Genomic DNA, 23335 nt, shown 5'->3' with positions numbered 1-23335 from the left:
GCTGCCCAGGGTGGCATGTCTGTAGACACATCTGTAGCATGTCTCTGTATGCACGCCGGTCACCGTCCCTGAGCACCCAGATGGCCCTCTGTGTCAGCTCATCCACTCTCACCACCACCCAGAGGAGGGAGGCGCACCTATGAGCTTCATTTTACAGACCTGACACTGAGGTGCAGAGAGGTTAAGCACTAGCCCAGAGTCACAGAGCAAGCAAGTGGAGGGATCAGGACTCGGGCTTCCATGAACGGGAACCGGGTCCTCAACAGCCTCGGAGCAAAATCCAACCAAATGCCCTGCACACAGCCATTCATCCCCCCGCTCAAAGGCAGAGAACTCTGAGCCTCGCAGCCAGAGAGGAGCCTGCTGGTTTGTGAGCTGAGGAGGAGGCCTGGGAGGAGAGAGGGAGGATAAAAGCAGCAGCCTTCTTTCGCTGCCTTCTAAACCGGTCTGAATGGACGGGGTGGTGAGTGGGGAACTCCAAAGACCCCTGTTCGCCCGGGAGACTGAGACGCTGCAGCCACTCACAGGTGTAGACTGGCTGCCCGTTCTGTAACCAAATGAGACATTTCTAGCAAAAACACCCCAACTTTTGAACTCTGTGTTTTCACAAAGGTTTTGCAAAGCCCTGGCCAGTGTAGCTCAGCTGGTTGGAGCGTCATCCCATACACCAAAAGGTGGCAGGTTCCATTCCCAGTCAGGGCACATACCTACCCAGGCTATGGATTCGATCCCTAGTTGGGGTGCATGCAGAAGGCAACAGACTGATGTTTCTCTCTCACTCCCCCGCCCCCCCCCCCCCCCCGTCCCTTCCTCTTTCTAAGATCAATTTTTTAAAAAGATTTTGTAAATAATGAGATTCTGTGCGTTAGCAGAAAATAATAGATTCTTGTTGCAAAACTTTCAAACCTTGCTCCCAGAAGTGCATGGTCACAAGAGGAACCTTCTCCGCCCGCCCCCCCCCCCCCCCCCAGACTGCCACGGGGTCTGGGGTCTGTCTGTTCCTGGTGCAGGTGGCAATGTGTGCGACTATGACTTGATTTCCTCCCACGATGCTTGCTCTATGCTGTGGGCTGAATGTTTGTGCCCCCACCCCACCACCAAGTTCATATGCTGAAACAAAACGCCCCACGCGGAGGTACTGGAGGAGGGGCCTCTGGGAGGTCACTTAGGTCATGAGGGCGGAGCCCCCATGAACGGATTAGTGTCCTTATAAGAGAAACCCCAGAGAGCTCCTTCACCCTTCCACAGCAGGAAGTCACCGTCTGTGAACCAGGAAGCAGGCCTCTCCAGGTCCCTGTGCCTTGATGTGGGACTTCAGCCTCAGGAACGATGAGAAATCTGTTTCTTTAAAGTCGCCTGGTCTATGGCGTTCTGTTATAACAGCCTGAACAGACCCAGACCCTCCGCCAGGAAAGCCTGCTGGGTCAGGGCAAGCCTCGCCTTTCTGGGAGGGGTGGTAGCGAACAGGAGCACGCGACCAGGTTCAAATCCTGGCCTCCCCAACCCCAGGCTGTGTGACCTGGAGACAGGACTGAGCCTCTCTGAGCCTCCACTTCCCCCTCTGGAGAGGGGGCACTTCCTACACCACCAGGTTACGGGATTAAATGAGGGAGCTGTGAAAAGCACTAGACCGGGGACTGGTGCAGGGCTCAGCGCTGTTATCGTCAGCATCCCTGCCCTCTTTCGTTCTTGTAAAACTGGCTGCAGAGTTCTTCCATGTAGGAACGTATTAAACGGCAGGTAACCCTTCTCCTGCCCAGGACACTTGGATCATCGTGTGCCCAGCCTGTGCTGTGACAGTGTGACTCAGGGCCATCCCCTCGGGCTCCTTGGCGAGGACCGAGTGGCCTGCCGTGGCCCCGCTCACTTTTCACTCAGGTGGAGCTTCCTCCCCCTCCCCCCTACCCCATCCCATGTCGGGAGTCCTGTGGGGGGACTGTGTAACCATGGAGAAGCCTCCGGGCTGCCCCCACACCACCCTGCCTGCCTGCCTGCTCTGAGGGATACAGTCACCACCCCTCGCCCGGGACATGAGCACATGCATGGCACATGGGGGTCACTGGCCAGGCTGGGCCAGCTCGTCTCCACGGAGAAGCTGCTGGCTGGTCTCCACAGGTGGACCGTCTCTGGGTCACCTGCTCTGCTTTTAAGCCTCAAGGACTCGGATGGTGTGTGAGGTCCCGAGGGGCCAGCCTGTGATGCCGGGACTGCCCGTGCCTGGCCTTTGCGCCTGGGCATGGCGCGGGGGGAGGGTGCTGGGGTGGCCGCTATTACGGTCCTGACCCGGACCTTGCTAAATGGCACTTCGACCATTTCCTGAGAGGAGGCGAGCTATTGCTTTAACCTGACAGAAAAGGCAGAGACAGAAAAAGCAAAGAGAAACAAACGAAGGCCAACAACCAAAACCACACTTTGCAGGCGCCACAGTGGCGTTACCTGGAGGGCCGGAGGGCCAGCTGCCGCCCTGCGCTCCCGGGTCCTGTCCGGCTCCTGGCCCCTCCTCTGCTCCTCTCCTCTCTGCACCGCCACGGCCACCACCACTGCCACCGCCACCTCAGGGCGGGCTCCCCGCCCGCTCCTCCTGCTCCTCCAACCTCAAACACTGAAAGCTGAGCCAGTCGTCAGACCGGCTGTGGGGCTGGGCAGAGCCCAGACCTGTCCAGCCTCCCACACGCTCCCAGCGGCGCACCTGCACGAGCTGCACCTGGCCTTTAGGGACAGGGGTGTGAGACCGGGCTGCTTCAGGAAGAAGACACCGGACCGTTCCCAAGGCACAGCAAGTGCCAGCTGCGGGCTGCCGGGCATTCTGGGGGCGGGGCGGCTGGCACGACACCCACGGCCCACCTCACAGCCTTGCCTGCAGAGGTGAGGCAGCCCTGGAGCCTGCCAGGCCCGGCAGCACCCACGGCCTCGTCCTTACACATGCCATGTGCCTGGATCAACAGAAATGTCCCCACAAATCCTGTCGACCTGCACAAACCAGCTGTGAACAGGTGGCACATCAGTGACACCACAGTCTCACCCTCCCAGCACTCCACCGCGGCCACCTCCTCCTGTGCCCCCCGGGGGCTCTCTGTGGGGAGGAACACCCCGTGGGCCTGACTTGGCTCACCCACCTTCCCAGGGCACCAGGCGGCTGGGACCTTCGCTCTGGGACCCTCCCACCTGTCTGTGCTCAGAAGGTGTCGTTACTGAGTGTACACCCACCGTAAGTTGCTCGCTATGGCTAATCCGGGCTGGAATCCAGCCCTCCGGCTCCTGCTCAGGCCCCTTGACCTTGGCGTCTGCTGGTCTGCGGGGTGAGTCATGACTGCCTGGGTTGAACTAGCATTTTCTGACCACTGGGAGGTCACACCTGACCCTCCAGCCATCTCTAAGTATCTGCTACGCACCCGCTGCCCACTGAGCACTGGGTGGTCTGCTGTCAGCAACCCCACCCTGCAGGGCAGGCGCAGTCACTGTGCCTGGTGGGAACGCCCTCTAACCCTGGGGCTTAGGTCAGGAAGCCGCGCAGATGCACATGTAAGACGTGTTCTTGAAGAGATCAGGGAAGAGCTGACATTTTTACCTCCCCTGGTTCCAAACCGGACAGGTCAAGGACTGGTTTAGTAGCTCCGACTCACAGTCACTCGGCCCTGCAGTGACCTGTCCCATCCACAGGTGCTCAGTTCCCCCGGCCCTCTGAGCACCTTAAACAGTATGTTTTCCAGCACCTTCCCAAGGGCAGCACAAAACGCGTTTCACCCGGAGAGATCCCTTTCTGACACAGACTCCGTGTGGTCTTCATGTGGGACATCGGGTGTGACCCTGACCTTGGCTGAGAGCTTGGTGCGGTTTTGCTGACTCCTCTCTCTCGTCACAGGCAGCTGGCTCCGCCTGGCCAGCTGAGGCCTGCAGTCCAGACCCAGGACAAGCCAGCGCCTGGGCAGACGCATGCTGACCACAGTACAGGTGACTCCAGGCCCTCGCCCCCATGCCTGACTCTGCTGCCCAATACCCCTGGCCACAGGTCCTAAGATCCCTCCCTGCACCAGCTTCTCCAGTGCCTGGCTGGTCAGTGCCTATCGGTGCGTTCTTGTGGGAGCTCAGGCGTGGCCACTGACCAGGGCCAGGCATCACCACACCTGCTCCTTGACAGACCAGGGCAGATATACCATGTATGATTTACAGGTCCTGGCAGTAACAGTAACCAAACATCTATCTGTGAAATGAACAGATGGATGGGTGTCTAGTCAAATGTTGAGTCATTACTGGGGCGAGTCTTTCCCAGATCCCAATTCTCGCCGTCCTCACACCGGGTGCAGCAATACCGCCAGCTCCGCCACAGGGGAGCATTCTCTCTCTCTCTCTCTCTCCTCTCTCTCTCTCTCTCTCTCTCTCTCTCTCTCTCTCTCTCTCAGGCAGATCTGTCTGGTGGGAGCTGGGTGTACAACTTAATTCACCAGGAAACCTTCCCACCTCCTGCCACCTGTGCTGAGGTAGGGCCTGTGCCCTCTGGACCCCTGGCCTGGCCACCTGCCTGGCCCCTCCAGCGTCACACAGGGCTGCTGAGCAGGGCCCGGGTCTCACCCTGCACAACACTCCCCGCACCTAATGGACAGAAACTAAACCACTAGCAAAGCCACCGAGAACTCCTCGCTCTCAAATGCCTGGGTGCAGGTTTTGTAGCATAAAACCCCCCACACGATGGAAGCTGCTGGTTTAAGTTCATTGTCGGGCGGATGTGGTCCCTGAGCATGGCCTGTTCTCAGAGCCTAACGCCCAAGCCCACCTCGGGCACCGATCCGGCCACACGGTCCTGAGCACGTGCCCACCTGCGTGTTAACTGATGGTAACCCCAAAAGAAGCAGCTTTTGGTTCAACCCAACACAGCCCAAATGCCACCAGGTCAACGTGCAGCCAACAGGGAGAAGGAGTCAATGCCAGGTGCTGTGTCACCCTGTCATCTGGGCTTTGCGGTCCATCAGCTCCCAAGTCTTTAACTCTCGGCACCCCTCGGCTTGGCCTCTGTGCTCCCAAGGGCTCACCAGCCACTCTGGGCAGTGGCATTGACACGGGACGGTTGGCTCTGTCATTTAAGTTAGTCACATGACATCTGTGGCAGACAAAAGCTCTGGCTCACCCTGACTGGGAGATAACATGGACTCAGAAACCATTCTGTCGAAATCCTGACCGACGGCAATGTTGAGGCGGAGGCCCCGAAGATGACTGTAAGGCAGACGCCAATGAGACGTCTTACTCACCCAGCCCTGCCTTCATTTTGTGGTGAAGACGGGTTCTGTGTGAAGTTCTCACCGGATGATCCCATCATAAATTCCTAGCTGGGCAGCCCGTGGTGGGCAGCCCGGCCCAGGCCTATAACTTTTTTAGTGGAAGGATTGAAGCCAGCCCTGTCCATTGTTCTCCTGCATCTAGGTTAGCACACCTTTGAAACACCAGACGTCCCTGGCCCTGGTTAGGGTGTGTGTGAGAAACAACCAATGATGTGTCTCTCTCCTTTTTTTTTTTTTCAAATATATTTTATTGATTTTTTTTACAGAGAGGAAGGAAGAGAGATAGATAGTTAGAAACATCGATGAAAGAGAAACATCTATCAGCTGCCTCCTGCACACCCCCCACTGGGGATGTGCCCAAAACCAATGTACATGCCCTTGACCGGAATCGAACCCGGGACCTTTTGGTCCACAGACCAATGCTTATCCACTGAGCCAAACCGGTTTTGGCTGATGTGTCTCTCTTATGTCGACGTTTCTCTCCCTGTCTCTCCCCCTCCCTCTCACTCTCACTCTCTCTGAAAATCAGTGGAAAAGAAACCCTCAGGTGAGAATTAACAATAGAGAAAGAGAGAGAGAGAGAGAGAGAGAGAGAGAGAGAGAGAGAGAGAACAATCTTGTTAACTGCACTGTAATCCAATCCTTGCCCTGCTCTCCCCACCTTCATGTAATCTCTCTTGATTTCAACTGTATATAAGAAGGTAAAAAATCTCAGAGCTTTTGAGATCTTGTTCCCCGACATATGTCATCAGTTTGGCTCAAAGAAACTCTTACAAAAATTTCTCTACGAGTTTGGACACTTCTTACATTGACAGTTGAGCTCAGGGTGGAGAAGGACAGACGCCAGCTGCAGGGACCTCCCACGTGTTAGAGGGACAGGTGCTGCTCCGGGCAAGCAAAGGCGGAGGGTCCGGGATAAATAACTCACCCGCCCACACTTCCGTGGCCAGAGCTCAGGGAGAGTCGGACCCACAGGGAGTGCAGACTCGGACGGAGACGGTGGAGCCTGAGATGTGTGGCCCTCAACTGCCACCCTCTCTCCCTCCAGCACTCGGTGCCTGCTCCATGGGGAGGGGGTGGGGTCGGGGTTCTGCTGGAGAGAGAGCAGCCTGCCCTTACCTGTGAGCGTCCCGGCCAGAGCTGAGGGCGGCTCCCTCGCGGGAGAGGGCCCAGCTCTTATCCTGCCCTCAGCCCCTCCCACGGGGGAGGCAGGGGCTCCCCAGTTTTCCTTTTCACCCCGAGTTAAAATCTCTGCTCATAGGACGGTGAGGGCAGCCAGGAGCGGGGGTGGCCGGGGCAGCCGCTGCAGGGTCCAGGGCAGAGTGCCCAGCTGCCCACGTCCAGGGGGTGGGCACCACTCAAGGCGGGGGAGCACTTAGGGAGAGGTCCTGCTGGAGGCAGTGGCTGTCGGCTTTTTTTATCTTCACAGAGACGGAAAGCCAGGGCCTGCCCAGCCCCCACTCCGAAAACCAGAAACGCAGGGCGACGATTGCAGAACAGCCCGCGTGTGCCAAGTGCAGCCAAGAGGGAAGCACAGAGAGAGGGAGAGGATGCCTTCTTATCACATCCAGGTCAAAGGGCACGGATACACCTGATTTCTGGAACACTGACCATCCTGTGGAGTGGTAGGAAGGAGATGGCTGCTATAGGGGTTCAGAATGAGCACCCCAAGATATGCTTCTGTGGTTTGTAGATTCTTTTGAGCCAAAGACAACCAAGACCCTGTGGGCTCAAGAGAAACTTCTGTCCCCACGCCCACCAACCTAGAAGAATTGAATTAGGGGCCTTGCACTTAGTGAGAGATGGTCAGAGATGACCTTTTGGGGCTCTCTATGGGGCAGGACAGACTAATTACTGAACACCTGCTCTTCTCGCCATCCTGCAAAGGCCCGCGGAGGCTCCCAGGAACCTTACCTCACTGTCCCTGTCTGTCTCGGAACCGCTCGTGTATGTGGGGTTCCATGTGGACATTTGCATTAAACCTGGCCGTTTTCTAGGGCGAATCTGTCTCGTGTGGATTTGATGATTAGATCAGCCGGGACCTTGAGGGGAGAGGGAAGTGCTACCCCACACACTGCCAGTCCGAACCTCACTGCCCCTCACTTCACACCATCAGGGACACGCTGTCAGGCACACTCAGGCTCGGCCACAGGTAAGGTCCCAGCACCCTGCAGCTGGGACAGCCACGTGCCCTTCTCCCCCTCCAGCCTGGGATGCAGGTGAAATGGCAAGGCTGGAGCAGCCTTTTTGAAGCCACTGACAAAATCAAGAGGACGGGGCTGCAGGCTGAGAGGGACGTCAGAGGGAGCCTGGGTCCCTGTGGCTGTGTGGGCTGTCTCGGTGTTGGTGGGAGATGGGGGGTTGGGGGAGGTGAGACTGGTCGGCACTGATCTGTTGCCCACCTGGGCTGAACCTGCTCCTTACACATGTAGAACTCTATGGCAAAGGAGCATCTCATAGTAGATCCTGGGGTCAATGGAAACTACCTGAGCTGTTCCCGACTTCCGCTGTACCACCTTTCACCCCAAATCTCCCGTCTGAGCTTCCTGCCACAGAGCCATGGAGGCTGCGCCCAGCAGGGCCCAGACCCAGCGGTCCCCACTCCACCCTGCTCCCCTGGCCTCTCTTCTCACACCAGCTGTTTTCCCAGAGCACACTCGCCTGCAGCATTGAGAAGGAAAGCAGAGGCCTGATGGGAGCAGACACTCACCAACCAGGGCCTGGCCTCGCCGTGCACAGAGCACCCCGGCCCCAAGTCCTGCTGACCAGACCCAACACCCTGCCCATGGGCCCGTGAGATCCCCTCACCCAAGGTTTGCCGGCAGCAGGTTCAGCTGACACCTGTCCTCGCCTGATGCGTGGCTGACACCTGTCCTCTCACCGAACTCAGGGCGGCCTCCTTGCAGGAGAGCTCTGTGCGGGAGGAGCCCTTTCCTATGTCCCTCTCTTAGCACTTACATATGTTTTTAATTTTAAAGAGGCAAGCACAAAGGGCAGTGTCTCAGACGCCCATCACTGATGGAACATGTGCCATAACTGCTTCGGCTCTGTGTCTTTAAATAAACAAAACCCTGTGTGTGTGGTGTGTGGTGTGTATATGGTGTGCGTGTGAAGTGTGCCCCTGTGCTGTGGGTATAAATTGCGTCTTGGACACACAAACTGGGTGTGAGAACCCATCTCTAGCGGCCTCCTATACTGCCCCGGAGCTGGGACATTTCCTCAGCCCCACTGGTCTCCTGAAGCCGGGGCCACCCTTCACATCCATCCACCCCTAGAGAAGCAGCCTCCTGCCCAGCCTCCAGCCTTTGGCCATGGGTCACATGACCGGGATCCTGCAAGCTCAGAGCCTCTCGCCATGTGCCTTCCGCTGTGAGGCCGTCCCGCCATCCTGGTGGGAAGTAGGACAAGGCACACGGCCCTCCCCTCTTCCTAGTCATTCCTGGTTCTGCCTCCCCTGTCCTGTAGGCGTGGGGGCAGGTCTGCAAACCCCGAGGAGGTGCAGACTCCCCACCCAGCCTCCTGAGGGCGGTGCGGCCAGCCAGGGGCCTTGGCACAGGCCAGGCAGAGAGACAGCTCGAAAGTCCGGCTAAACACTGAGGCTGAGAGCCCACCCCTGGCCAGTGCCTGGGTGCCGTCTGGCCATCTGTCCCCAAGGTGACCGTCATATTGCCAAGCAGCAGCACAAGGTCTCAGACAGACACAAACTCCAAGGACGACTCATGCTTCCTGGGATGAGGGTGCTCCTCCCAGTGCTGCCTCTGTCAGTCGCACACGTGTGTGCGCACACGCATTCACATACGCAGATGTGTACACACATATCCCACATACTCCCACATGCACACCCAACCTGCTAGCAAGCCTGTCTGCTCTCCACCCCTGGGTCGCCAGCCCATCACCTCTCCCGATTCCACTCTGTCCCCTGCAATCCATGGGAAGCCAGAGCTCTCTCCACCCACTGGGGGTCATGCCAAGCTGGCCCACGCCCCCGGGACCCCCAGGTGCCTCCCGCTGAACAGAGCCAAGGACAGAAGCCATGCCCTCATGTCTACTAAGCCAGGCGCCCTGGCCTCCTGGGCCTGCCCCCTGCATTCCTGGCCCTCACCAGCCTCACTGCGCCCACCTGCCCACCTGCCCACCTGCCCACCTTCCCGCCCGCCAGCCTGCAAGCTTGCTGGTGCTGGGTGTTTGCTCCTGGCCACACCCTGTGAGGGTCGCCCATCGGCATCCACGCTGCCCATCACCCTGTACAGCCCCACGCAGATCCCTCTCAGCACAGTTCATCTGGCACCTCGAGTGTGTTTATCTGTTCAGTACTGTCACCTCGCCTCCCGGCTGCCCACTAACACGTACCTCTCAGGACTCTAGTCCATGGAGCACAAATGACTGGAAGTGGGACTTCACACATGCTTCCTGTTAGTCTGTGTGGGTCTAATGGTGGTCCCCTCTGCCCCCAACACCAAGTGGGGCACTGGCACATGGGGGACCCTCCACTAAGTGAGTAGTTATTGAATGAGGTCTGCGCTATCTGATGGCATAGCTGACCTCCTGGGGGCCCCGCGGAGGGACGTGGGGAGCCCACCTAGTGGCTATCCAGATCCTTTCCTCACCAACAAACCACACGGGACCCAGAGCTCCCAACCCCAAGATCCAGCTTCGCAGCAGCCACGAACATGTGTTCCCTTCTGTTTAGCCATAGCTACGCGGGTTCCAAAGCAACTTGACATCTGAAGGCGTGTACGACCAAGTGCCTACACCAGAGAGCAAGCGCCCAAGCCCATTCATAAGCGCCTCGCCTCCCTACACATCCCTGGTCCCGACATCCTCAACCTCCCCTCCCCACCGGTTCCTGCTCCTCGTCTAGACCATGGGATTAAGAATGTTAACTTCTAGCAGGAAATCTTCGTTAGACAGCATTTACTCCAAATGAAGAAGCCTAGATCCTCACAATAATCTATCCAATATTTGTTAAACCTTCACCAAAATAGCATCAAAATACAGAGAAATTGGTAAAAAGACGTCCTGACAACATTCCTGCCGCTGGTCTCGTGGGGTATCCTCTATGGCCTGTCCACACTGAGGCTGGAGGGCATGCCCACCTCGCCAGCCCCGACCAGAACCCCAGACTCTAGAGCTCAGGGTCTCCTCAAGAAATGAGCCCTCACCCTGGCCGGTTTGGCTCAGTGGATGGAGCGTCGGCCTACGGACTGAAGGATCCTGGATTCAATTCTGGTCAAGGGCACATGCCCGAATTGTGGGCTCGATCCCCAGTATGGGGTGTGCAGGAGGCAGCTGATCCATGATTTTCTCTCATCATTAATGTTTCTATCTCTTTCTCCCTCTCCCTTCCAATCTGAAATCAATAAAAATATACTTTTTAAAAAATGAGTCCTCACCCTGGACAAGCCAGCTCCGAGAATCGGCAGCGTGGAGTTAATTACTCATTAACGAAGGACAGCCACCAACCCCTAGTTTTATTACTCACCGAAACTTGTCAGAGGCACCGATCACTGGCTGTTGCAAAGCTCTCCCTGACTTTGATGAAGTCCAAGGTCTCTTCAAGTTCTTCGCGTGGCCTGAGCTGGGACAAAACCAGCAGCTCACTGCGCTCTAGCCCCAGTCCACCCTCACGCAGGGAGGTGCACGCACACACACAGGCGAGTGTCCACCGCACACCTGCCCGGCGGTCCGGGAAGCTGCCCCAGGAAGGGTCCCCACGCTCAAGGGTGTGGGCGGGTGATGATGGGTATCAGCGTGGACTGACAAGCGCCATGGGCCTGCCACCTCAGAGCTGTGTGCCCCTGGGAACGGAGAAGTGATTGTGCAAGGAGGCGTGGCCAGCGCCCTGGGAAGGCGGAGGCGGGGAGTGCTGAGCGGCCATGCAGAGCAGCACAGCCTGGCCCCACGTGTCCTGGGGTTGGTTCCAGGGTCACGTCTTCAGGGCCCAGGGCCCCTTGAGGGCCACGGCCAGGACTCCATAGAGGACAGAGGTGCAAACACCCACACGGTGCTGTGTGTGCCCAGGAAATGTGGGTTTGAAACACGGTGGAACCAGTCCTGGTTCTCAGGCCTTGATACTGTTCGGGAAGGAAGTAGAGGCAGCGATGAGCTTTAGCTCAGTCGACCATGCATCCCGATGTGTAAGGTACCACTCCAAGGGTGGAAACAGACAGACAGGTTTAACAGGTTAAATTCAAGAGAAGATGGGGACACAAAGGAGATAGTAAATAACGATGTCGATGAAAGTCCAAATATATTCATCACCACATTAAGTACACGCAGCAGCAAAATCCAGCCATCTGCTGGGTTTATAAGGACGAGGCTAAAACAGTGTGTCTCAGAAAGAAGGAAACTAAATCAAAGGGAAATACACACACACACTCACCAAGAAATGCTGGACAACAAAGTAGGATCGTGAAACTGACCTGAAGGCAAGAGGCTTGGGGAGGGAACAGCTGGGGCACAGCAGCAAGCGGCTCCATCTGCTAACAGTCCACACCTCCACCCTCAACGGAGCCAGGGACCCACCTGAAGCACCCGGAAGGCCCACGGACGAGCTGTGACGAGTCTGCCCGGAGGAAGACGCCTGAGCAGAGAGGGCCCAGTGTCCGATGCTCTGACAACCACCCAGCATCAGGGGCAGGAGGGGAGGGAGGCAGGAGGGAAGGAGCCTGTGGCTTCAGAGGCAGCAGTGGGGACTGAGAGCAGAGGAACTGACAGGCGGGCCAGAAAGGCCCGTGGAGGTGCCAGAGCAGGTGCCAGAGCAGGTGCCCGGGGAGGCAGGGCCTGGGGAGGGGAGGTACAGGATGCTTTCCTGTCACTCTTAGTGCAGAAACACTAGGCATCTCCCAAAAGGAGGAAAGGGAAGATCTGGTGACCATGAAGACAAACCACACGCCTCCCTAGCTCTCCGGCCAGCCACACCAAAACACAACTCAGCACAACACACAACAACCTGAGGGCGGAGAACAGAGGCCATGTGCTCCGTGAGCGTGTCTGTGAATGGCAACATGTTTTATCTGTAACCCCCCACACACAAATACCAACAGCACGGACCAAAACATGGACCACGTCCATCCCTTCAATCCAGCGGAGCTCACCGGCCAGCAGAGGAGCTGCTTCACAGAGAAGTACCTGACCAAAGCCAGCCAGAAGGGCCAAAAAGGGTGAATAGATGTGTATCGGGGAAATGCAGGTAAAAAGAGGGTTCAAATGCTTGATATCAGAGAATAAAATATCCAGGTAAGTGACAGTAAATGATAAAGCAGGGATATTTATAAGGCTAGAACTAAAATCCTTAACAATCTGATGGCTTAATACCTGTGTACCAGATAGCCCAGCGGCCCGCCATGTCATGAAGCAGCCACGAGTCCCTGCAGCTGACCACGAGAAACGCTGCCACATCTCCGTCAAGAACAGAGGTCGGGGAGGAGGGAGGGGGAGGGGCTAGAACCTGGGACAAGGCCATGCCATGGCCTGAGACACAGCTGACCTGCACTTGCTAAGAGGGAACACCCCTCTCCCCGTCACTCATAGAAACACCCACACACAGTGTCCATATATGAAGCCACAAAGACGTTTTCAACACATTCCAAACAGTAAGTATGATACAAACAATATGCTCCAGAAATTCGTAACAAAGTCAGAAAACAGAAATCTAAGCATTCTCCTCGCAGATGCTCCTCTCCAGCGCAGATGCTCCTCAGCAGTAGAAAATGTCTAGAAGACATAATGAAAGCGACAGCAGGGCTCTGAGGAGAAGGTACTGCATTAAATACTTTAAATGTTTAGAAATGAAAGCATGGAAATAAGAGAATGCATGGGGGGAAAGACTTGGAAGAAAATTACAAAGTAACTGGAGGAATTGATAAAGGTAAAAGTAAAATATAGTGAGTTAGAGAAAAACATTACAATTAGTTATACACTTTTAAAAGATGGTTTCTTTAAAAAAAAAAAAAAAAATCAATAAGACCAGTCACCTTCAACAAGAAAAAAGAAAACTAATTAAGAAAAAAGAGAATAAAATGACTAAATGAAGAAAAGAGGAACTAAGCATCGAAGAAAATATTATTTTAAATCCTGGAAGTGATTGCACATCTCTCTATGCAAATAAATTTGAAAACCTTGATCAAGTGTATACTTTTCTAGAGAAGAGAAATTTACACAAAAAGGAACACAGGAGGGATGGGCCGCCTGAGCACACCTGCTTTGGTAGAATTACAAGCGCTGTCTGTCATAGCTGATGCAAGAGGCCAAACCCAGAGGGCTTCCCAGGAGGACTCCACCCAGCCTGTACCAACAGAGCATCCTGACACTGTTTACCTTCCCCAGGTCCCGGCGAGGAAGGAGCTCCCAGGAGCCCGGCACAAAGCAAGTGTGGCATCGCGTGCGTTCGCAGCGTGAGAACGAATGCAGCGGAGGCTCGTCTAATCCGTTTCTCAGTGGGACGGGAGGGCCGCCAGGGGGTCTGGGAGTCCCCTGACCCGTCCCCCCGCTCCCCTCCCCCCAGCAAGGCGGTGCTGGGTGAGGCAGGAGTTTCTTCAGGAACCTCAGCCACTGCTGACACAGATCCCTGCGCCATTAGTCAGACATGAAAGAGACTATATTGCAAAAATATAAACCAATGCCACGCTCCTCACTACATTGTCTTACCGTTTTGAAAAAAATGTAGTTTTCTTTATTTAAAAATGTTACTGATGTTAACGGGCAATGGGCTTACTGCTTTCTTGATGGTAGCAGCTGGCTTATTGAGCTGTGCCAGTCCAGGCGCGGGGCCGGCCCGGGGGCTCCCGGTGTGCGAAGCCGCATGTTCTGCCAGTGCTCTCCGAGCAGCCCACCGGGAAGCTGAGAGCTACGGGGATGTTACACTCAAGCTCCTCCCCGTCACCTTCACGTGGCCGACAGCCTCTGCCAGACACGCATCCCCTTCACCAGCTGGCACCTCAGCGTTTCAGCCACCACGTTCTCACTGGGGTCAGCAAGGGCAGGAGCTGATCCAGGCCTGGGCCCGGGACTCATGGGACCTGCCTGACCAGAGACTCTGAGGCCAAAGACAGCGTACGTCTTGGCCAGCTTCGTACTCTTTTCTGAGTTTTTTCTTCAGCGCCTCATGTCCGTGTGGGGTGTGTGTGTGTGTGTGTGTGTGTGTGTGTGTGTGTGCGCGCGCGCGCGCGCGCCCGGCCATGGCCTCAGCACAGGGCTGCTGGTCGCCCAGCTCACATGTGGAGAAAGTGGGGCAGGAGTGGACTCTGCCTGGCGGTGCCCAGAGCGTCTGTCCTTCCGAGGGTCACAGTTTTTCAAGCCGATCTGCAGCCCGACCGTCTGCACAAACCTCCTGGGCCGCCTCCTGTGCTGACTTTCCGCACCGCCTGGTGCAGGGTGTCCCGGGGGACTTAGCTGCTCATGGTTCCCCGCACGACCCAAACCAGCAAAGAGCTATTGCTGCTGTTTTAAATAAATTATTCATGGTTTTTAAATGTTCTTGGTGTTAGTTTCTAAAACAGTATATACATCAACACCGGGGGGTTCTCACCAGGGCACTCCTGGCATTTGGGCCAGAGACTCTGTGATGGGGCTGCCCTGTGCACTGTGGGATATTAGCAGCATGCCTGGCTTCTACCCACCAGAGGCAAACAGAAACACCACCAGCACCACCACCTCCAGTTTATCAACCAAAAGCATGTCCTGATACTGCCAAGCGTAAAGAGATCAAAGGTTTGAGAACCACTGCTCTTCACTTATGAATATACATATCAAAATTCCTTTAAAAATTAGCAAAGAGAATCTAATAGCATATTTAAAAAAAATAACACATGGAGGCCAAGAAGCGTTTGCTCCATGAATACAACCATGATTTTGTGGTAGGAAATCTATTAATAAAATTCATTCTGTTTCTTTAAGAAGAATGCTGATCAGGTTAGTAAGCAAAATCCAACCTCACTTCCTGATAAAAACACTCCATAAAGTGGAGGCAATTTATTTTTTTAAATATGCTTTATTGATTTTTCACAGAGACGAAGGAAGAGGGATAGAGAGTTAGAAATATCGATGAGAGAGAAACATCGATCAGCTGCCTCTTGCACACCCCCTACTGGGGATGTGCCTGCAATCAAGGTACATGCCCTTGACCGGAATTGAACCTGGGACCCTTGAGTCTGCAGGCCGATGCTCATTCACTGAGCCAAACCAGTTTCAGCAAGTGGAGGCAGTATAAAAGATTATAGACACTCATTATATGCTTCCCCTGAAGGTGACTCACTCACTACTGACTCCCTGTAAGGCACATGTGTCAAACACAAGGCCCGCGGGCCAAATCCAGCCCGCCAGGCCTTGCAATGTGGCCCGCACCGCGCTGTCATCACTGCACTCCGCTGTCAGTTTATGACATTGTCAGTTTATGACTGTTCAGTAAACCATTCGGCCCGCGATTTAGGCTGGATTTTAGATTTTGGCCCCTTCTCTGATTGAGTTCGACACCCCTACTGTAAGGTAATAACCTCTCAGTCCCAAAGTCAGCATTTTCTGAACAAGAAACGGTCAAGGCATTCCAGGAAACAGCAGGAGCCACACAAAATGCCCATTACTGAGCCCATCGCAGACAAGAATATAGATGGGATACTCACCATAAATATGTATTAGCAGACTGATTCTAGCCGTGCAGTTTTTAAAAGAAAAATCATGACTGTTCTAGTTGGTTTGGCTCAGAGGGTAGAGCATCAGCCTGCGGACCGAAGTGTCCCAGGTTCGATTCAGGTCAAGAGCACATGCCCAGGTTGCAGGCTCAATCCCCAGTAGAGGGCATGTAGGAGGTAGCCGATCAATGATTTTCTCATCACTGATGTTTCTCTCTCCCCCCACCCCCACTCCCTTCCTCTCTGAAATCAATAAAAGTATATATTTTTAAAAATGCTCCAAAATTTAAAAAATAAAATAAAATCATGACCAAATTTTGTTTATACCAGGACACAGAAACAGTTTACTATAGAAAATCAATTAATCTGCCGAGGCCAGTTTGGCCCAATGGATAGGGCATCGGCTTGGGGACTGAGGGGGTACCAGGTTCGATTCCGGTCAAGGGCATGTACCTTGGTTGTGGGCATATCCCCGGTAGGGGGTGTGCAAGAGGCAACTGATCGATGACTCTCTCTCATCGATGTTTCTAACTCTCTATCTCTCTCCCTTCCTCTCTGTACAAAATCAATAAAATATATTTTTTTAAAAAGAAAGAAAATCAATTAATCTGATTATTGGCAATAAGAGAAAAAGGAAGAAAAGAAGCCTATTTCACTGGATTCGGGAAAGGCGGGTGGGAAGTGCAATGCCACTCATCCCTGAGGAATGCCCATCGAGACGCCATCCCACCACCGAGAACGTACTGTGGCCACAGGGACAGAACGCCGGGAATAAGAAAAGAGAGATTACACAGCTTTTGCCACTGGTAGATGAGATGATCGTCTACACAGGAAGTCCAGGACGCTCTGGAGGCGCATTATGGAAAACGGAGAGCCGCAGGAGACGGTGGTAGAACACGGATGCCGCTCTGCCCGCGGCAGCCGCCTGCCCTTCCTCCAGGCTGCCGGCTGCCCGCACGCCCCCTCGACAGACACCCACTTTGGAAGGACGGCGAAGAGAGCAAAGTGGCACTGAAACTGCGCAGGGGCCGCACTGGGTGGCATTCACCCCGGTGCCAGGCCTGCTTGGGACCTCCCTTCAACGTCTGGGCTGGGCCATGCCTCCCGGCTCAGCCTGGTGGTGCTATGGACTCACCTCTTCACTTCAGTTCACCAGGCAACGCCAAGCGCCGAGTCAAGGAGGCGGCCAGGACAGCTCAGGTTGCACGAGACGTGGCCACCAGACAGATACATGTGACGGGGCCCCCGATGCCCTTCCCCACCGTCCTCTGTTCCAGCCAGAACCCCCGATACAGAGCCAGATCGACGGCACACGAGGTGCTGGCGCTCCCGGCTCGGCCGCTCCAGAGGAGAGCTTCAGGTTTAGCTCCAGGCCCCAGGAGATAAGGAGCTGCCAGGCAGGCGGTGTCCGGGAGACAAGACGGCGCCCGCACGGTGGCCTCTGCCGCGCCGGCCTGGGGTCAGGTGCCTGGGGCAGGCAGCCCTGCCGAGGAGCACCGGCGACCCGGACAGCGAAGGCATGTGAGCCCGTGTGCACACTGCCCTTCCCGTGTTCCAGCAGGAGCACGCAGGGTGGGATGCACCAGAAAACAGGCGCCCCTTTCTGGGACAGAAACCCGGTCCAGGAACCTGATTTCTGTCTCCAATCGCCCCAAATGCCATCTTTCTGGGAGAGGAACCTGATTTCTGTCTCCAATCGCCCCAAATGCCATCTTTCTGGGAGAGGAACCTGATTTCTGTCTCCAATCGCCCCAAATGCCATCTTTCTGGGAGAGGAACCTGATTTCTGTCTCCAATCGCCCCAAATGCCATCTTTCTGGGAGAGGAACCTGATTTCTGTCTCCAATCGCCCCAAATGCCATCTTTCTGGGAGAGGGCCGGCTGCTGACTAGGGCCTCTAGCCCCCACAGCCCAGGAACAAGCGGAGGACACACACCTGCTGTGCCCGGGGCAGTGCGCCTCCCGGATGGCAAGGCTCCCAGCGTCGCCCAGAGCCCCTGCTGCTCAGCGGGCCCCGGACCCTGGGTCCCCGGGCCGTTGTGAGGGAGAGAATCCTCTCAGCCCCATGCATCCTCCAGTCCCTGCAGGTGATAATCGACAGGAAAAGAAAGCGATGCATTGAGAGCTCAGCCCTAGGATACAATGTAACTGTGGTTTTCTTGTGTACACAATAGCCGCTCTCAACATCTTAACAAGGGAAGCCCTAAGCTGAGTATTAAATCAATGAAGAAAGCACTTTCACTTTTGATCCAGAATGTCAGCGCCTACAGCCGTACCGCACTCACAATGTGGTCAGAGCACCGGGAGCTGCCGCTCGTGTCACGTTTATGGTAACGGTTCCTAAATAGGGATTGGCAAGAAAAGACTTAATTCTAAAGCGACACTAAACAAAGTATCTTTAACTTGAAAAGGAAGGCAGTACTGCAGTGCTCAGTTCATATATGTAAGCAACATTGTTTGAAACAAGTCAAGACTACAAATACAAAAAGTATGAGATTGGCACGGGGTTGTATCAACTTACTCGTATCCCCAAAACCGTGTGTGTGTGTGTGTGTGTGTGTGTGTGTGTGTGTGTGTGTGTGTGTTTTTTTACGAAATAGTAGCCATCAGCACACTGTTTGTTATAACCATTACACAGGGGCTTAAACATCCTGCTGAGAACTGGAAACTATTAATTAAATGTGCAAACTTCTAGACATGGTGGCGGGAACCTGCTCTTCGTGGACAACACTTTAAAAGACAGGTGAGCCCTAACCGGTGTGGCTCAGTGGAGATTGTCGGCCTGCGGACTGATGGGTCCCAGGTTTGATTCCAGTCAAGGGCATGTACCATGGTTACAGGCACATCCCAGTAGAGGGGTGTGCAGGAGGCAGCTGAATCGGTGTTTCTCTCTCATTGATGTTTCTAACTCTATCACTCTACCTTCCTCTCTGTAAAAAAAAAAAAAAAAAAAAAAAAATCAATTAAAAATATTTTTAAAATAAATAAATAAAAGACAGGTGACTCCAGGCCAGAGAAGAAATGGCAGGAGGCTGCCTGTGGAGGCGTGATTAACAGAAAGGAACCTGCCGCTCGCTCACCTAACCCTAGCAGGTCTCAAGACTGCTTGTGGGTGCAGGGGGGCGGTGGTCAGCACGGAGCCTAAAAGAAGGGTCCCGGGCTGCCTGGAGCCAGGACACAGGGGACAGAAGAGGGGGTGCGGGTGACCGGAGGCCATTCTGTGGGATGGACCTGAAGACTCTGATGAACTGGGTACCCCCTACCGACTCAGTGCTCTCCGCCTGAGCTGCCGATCATCTCTGGGCTCCCAGGAAGCACCCTAAGAGCTGGCTGCCCCACGGCGAACTGGGTCTCCTCCTGGCAAGCACGCACACAGACCTCGGGGTCACGTCACCCCTGGACATCTAAATGGGACAGCCACGTCTATCTCAAAGAGTCTCTCCATCTTCGGGGTCTAACAAAAGCAGGCCCAGCTCTGCGGAGGGATGCCCACTGCTGCTCCCCGCGGGTCACTGGGACCCAGCGGCATCTGTAGTCTGGCCCCCCAGGAAAGAACAGAGGGGGAAACCCCACACCTGAACTTTCTCATTTGGATTTTGGATAAATGGGAACAGATTAACAAATACCTAAGAAAAAAGCATATACCCCTTTAAGAAAATCAATCAACATGCACGGAGGCCCAACTGTGCTCCACAAGGTCCTTCAATGTCACCGAAGCTAACTCGGTGAGCCCGGCTCTCAACGCAGATGGACTTCTGGGTCTGCCAGCAAGAGCTGTGCCCAGATCACAAGGGCAGGGCCCACTCCAGGGCCGTTCCGGGGAACAGACACACACACACACACACACACACACACACACACACACAGAGAAACACACACACACACACCCCCACATGAACAGAAACACACACACACACACACACACACACACACACATGCCGGGTGGCTCAGGGTTGGCACGTCCAGGGGAAGCGATCGTCCTGAGAGGGTTTCACCCTGAGGGCCTAAAAGTGACAGGCATAAACACGTACTTCCGAGGGAAAACACGCCAGGGAAGCTGACCACCGCGAATGAACGGAACACTCCACGCCCTTCAGCAAATGCCAAGGCCACAGCCCGTTCGGGGCCTCTCCGAGCCGTTACTTCCCACAGCCTGCTCGGGAGGCCCCACAGATGGCTCACAAATGAGCACACCCCGGGAAGGACCACAGAGCAACTGCAACCGCCCTGCAGGCTCGGGAGCAGCTGAAGATGGCCTCCTCCCGCCACGTGCCACATGATCCAACGGCCCTAGGCCTCTGCCCTCTGGGTGCCAGGATCTGTCCTTCCAGCACAGAGTGCTGCCCAACCTCGTTCGCACTCTTGCTCCCTCCCAAACCCAGCAAAACCCTGCACACCAGGCTCCCTTCCGGACAGCTGGCCTTCGGCTGTGACCAATGGAGCCAAACCCTGGGCCACTGGCCAGTCTTACTCCTTATTTCTGTTTGCTTTAAATTGTGGTTAATATACATAAAATTCCAAATGTTAGTCCTTTTTAATAGGTATTTTTATTGATTTCAGAGGGAGATAGAAACATCAATGATGACAGAATCATTGATGGGATGTCTCCTGCAAGTCCCTCCCAGAGGATCCAGCCTGCAACCCAGGCATGTGCCATCACCAGGAATCGAATCCTGACCTCCTGGTTCAGAGGCCGACGCTCAACCACTGAGCCATGCTGGCCGGGCCACTTTAATCGTTTTTAAGGGCACAGCTCAGTGGCATTAAGCACATTCACACTTTTGTACAACCATCAACATGGTCCATCTCCAGAGCTTTTCACTTTCCCCAGTTGCAACCCTCTCCTCATTAAACACTAACTACATACACACACACACACACACACACACACACACACACACCTGTCCCTCAGCCCCTGGTACCCAGCATCCTACTTTCAGTCTCTATGGATTTGACTGCTCTAAGCATCTCATAAACGTGGAATCATATATTTGTCCTTTTGTGACTGGCTTATTTCACTCAGCGTGATGTCCTCCAGGTTCATCCATGTTATAAGCGTGTTTGTTTTTAAGGTTGAATAATATTCCACTTATGTATACACCACATTTTCCTTCTATCAGACGTGTCGTTTTTAGCTTCCACACTTGGCGTATGACCCATTTGGAGTTGACTTTTTTGACAATGGGGAGAAGCAGGACAAAGGTTCATTGTTTTTGCATACGGGTGTCCAATAATCCTGGCATCGTTTGTTGAAAATACTATCACTTCCTCATTGAATTACACTGGTACTTTTGTTGGAAACTGATTGACTCTAGATGTGGTTTGTTTCTGGAATCATTCCAGCCCACTGATCTTCATGCATACCTTTCCCACAATCAGTGAAGCAACAGAGAGTCTTAAAACCAGGTCATCTTTTGTTTTTCTTCAAAATCATTCTGGCTATTCTAGGTCTTTGAATTTCCATTAAATTTTAAAATAAGCTTGTGAATGTCTAAGAAAAAAATAAACAAAAACAAAAATCTTGCCAGGATTATTATTTTGATTGCACTGAATCTCCATGTCAGTTTTGGTAGGACTGACAGTTTGTTAACATTAGGTGTCCTAGTTCATTGACATAGTATATCCCTCCATTTATAAGGACTTCTTTAATTTCTTTTGGTACATTTTTTGGTTACATTTATCCCTAAGAATTTCATATTTTTCCTGCTGTTGTACATGGTGTTTTATTACAAATTTTAATTGTCCAGTGCTACTATATTGTCCAGCGTTATACTGACCTGTATCTTGTGAACTCACTGAAGTGTCACTTATTAGTTCTAGTAGCTTATTGTAGACACACCTTTATCCACACCTGTGAATAAAGATTTCCCTTCTCTTTTCCATCATGTATGTCTTTTTCTTTTTCTTCTCTTACTTCCCTGTATGAGGCTGGATAAAAGTGGTGAGAAGGTGTGGGACATGCCAAGGTCACAGGGCCCGCCCCCACAAGGCCACTCGGAGCCTCGACAGCCTGTCCAGTGGGAGCTTGACGGGAGCCACAATGGGAAGTGCTCCTCCAACTGTTCATTTTCTAGCAGCCACATGAACAAGTGAGAAGAAACTGGCAAACGTCTATAATATATAAAGAGGTAATATGCAAATTAGGCCAGACACCATAACGGGTCACAACTGGACAGGAGGAGGTTGCATGTGCAGGTGAGGCCAGGAGTGGAGACAGACAGGGAGCGGCCCAGAACAGACATGGGCGGAGGGGCGGGGGCGCAGAAGAAGTCAGGCGCGGGTCCCAGCCGCCGAGGCTCCAGTCAGGCCTGATCCCACGGCGGCCCACGGAGCGCCTCCTCGCATGGCGGGAGGCGGGCACCTTCTCTCGCAATTCCCTCTAGTGATTTAATAATATGTCTTATTCAACCCAATATGTCCAACATCCGGTCCGTGTACAAGCATCTTGGGAGGTGTCTTCACTCTCTCTCGTGCTCTTGGAAAGCATGTGAGGTCACTCTGACCACACCTCCTGACCCCGGCCAGCCGCCAGGGCTCCGGCTCCGTGGGGGGCAGCGCAGCGCAGGCGGACACGCCCTCCGAGGGTCCCTGTCCTCCCACCTCCCTTTTCCATTCACAAGTTACAAATGTTACTTTCATGAGCTCTGTGACTTCAAATGATTTCACGGTGGTTAATTCTTCCACTGGATGGTAAGTGTGGGGATTCAATAGTCTGTTTTCATTTTCTTAATTAAAAAAAATAAACTAACCCATTCCTGGAAATATAACATCATCACAAATTATGAAATAAAAATGACAAGATTATCAAATACTCCCAATTTTCTACTTCTTCCGTAAACTCTGGAAGGGAAAGAAGAAACTGAACCCTTTCTGGAAATAAGTACAAATGACCACACATCAACAATTTGTAATTATCATCGCTTCCTTTTAAACTTTCTCTTTTTTTCTAGGAAAAAAAAGTTCTTATGTATTGGAAGCCCCTCTCTGATTTATATTCTCTCTGTCTCTCTATCAGACTGTCTCTCAACCCCCAGCGCCTCCCAGCCCCGCTCCCAACAACAGGAAGGACCATCTCGGTCATCAAACCACCCGCCCAGCACAAATCTTTCTTGTTCTGGACACTTGACATACTACATGTCACACGTGTCAAATTACACGCCAAGTCAAATAAAGCGCATCTGAAATGCTCAGGGCCGCTGCTGCCGACTCCGTGCTGGGCCAGGCGCCTCTCGGTGCTGATGTCATTGTTTGGCAGATACACGTGAGGGGAAATAAAAAGACTAATCGGTACAATCGTTGTTGTTACGTAAATCTGTCCTGCCCTCAATGTGGTGGCAAATGTTAAAACTGCTCCTCACACCTTCCCTTCCCCCACACAAAGGGCAATAAACAAAACCGCTGGGAAGGGGAGGTCAGCCCCACTGAGCCCATTAG

The 23335-nt window shown here is 53.8% G+C and overlaps 1 protein-coding gene across 3 annotated transcripts in view; it reads right to left on the bottom strand.

Moving 5' to 3' along the window:
* Positions 1-23335, bottom strand: part of AGPAT3 (1-acylglycerol-3-phosphate O-acyltransferase 3) — a gene marked incomplete at its 3' end in the record, with an annotated part of 69248 nt that overhangs the window by 36590 nt on the left and 9323 nt on the right. The window lies entirely within an intron of this gene.

Source organism: Pipistrellus hanaki (assembly GCF_964339955.1).
Source record: "Pipistrellus hanaki genome assembly, chromosome: 2".
NCBI classification, from domain to species: Eukaryota; Metazoa; Chordata; class Mammalia; order Chiroptera; family Vespertilionidae; genus Pipistrellus; species Pipistrellus hanaki.
Note: the sequence above shows the minus strand (reverse complement) of the source record. Positions and strands in the feature narration are given on the sequence as shown.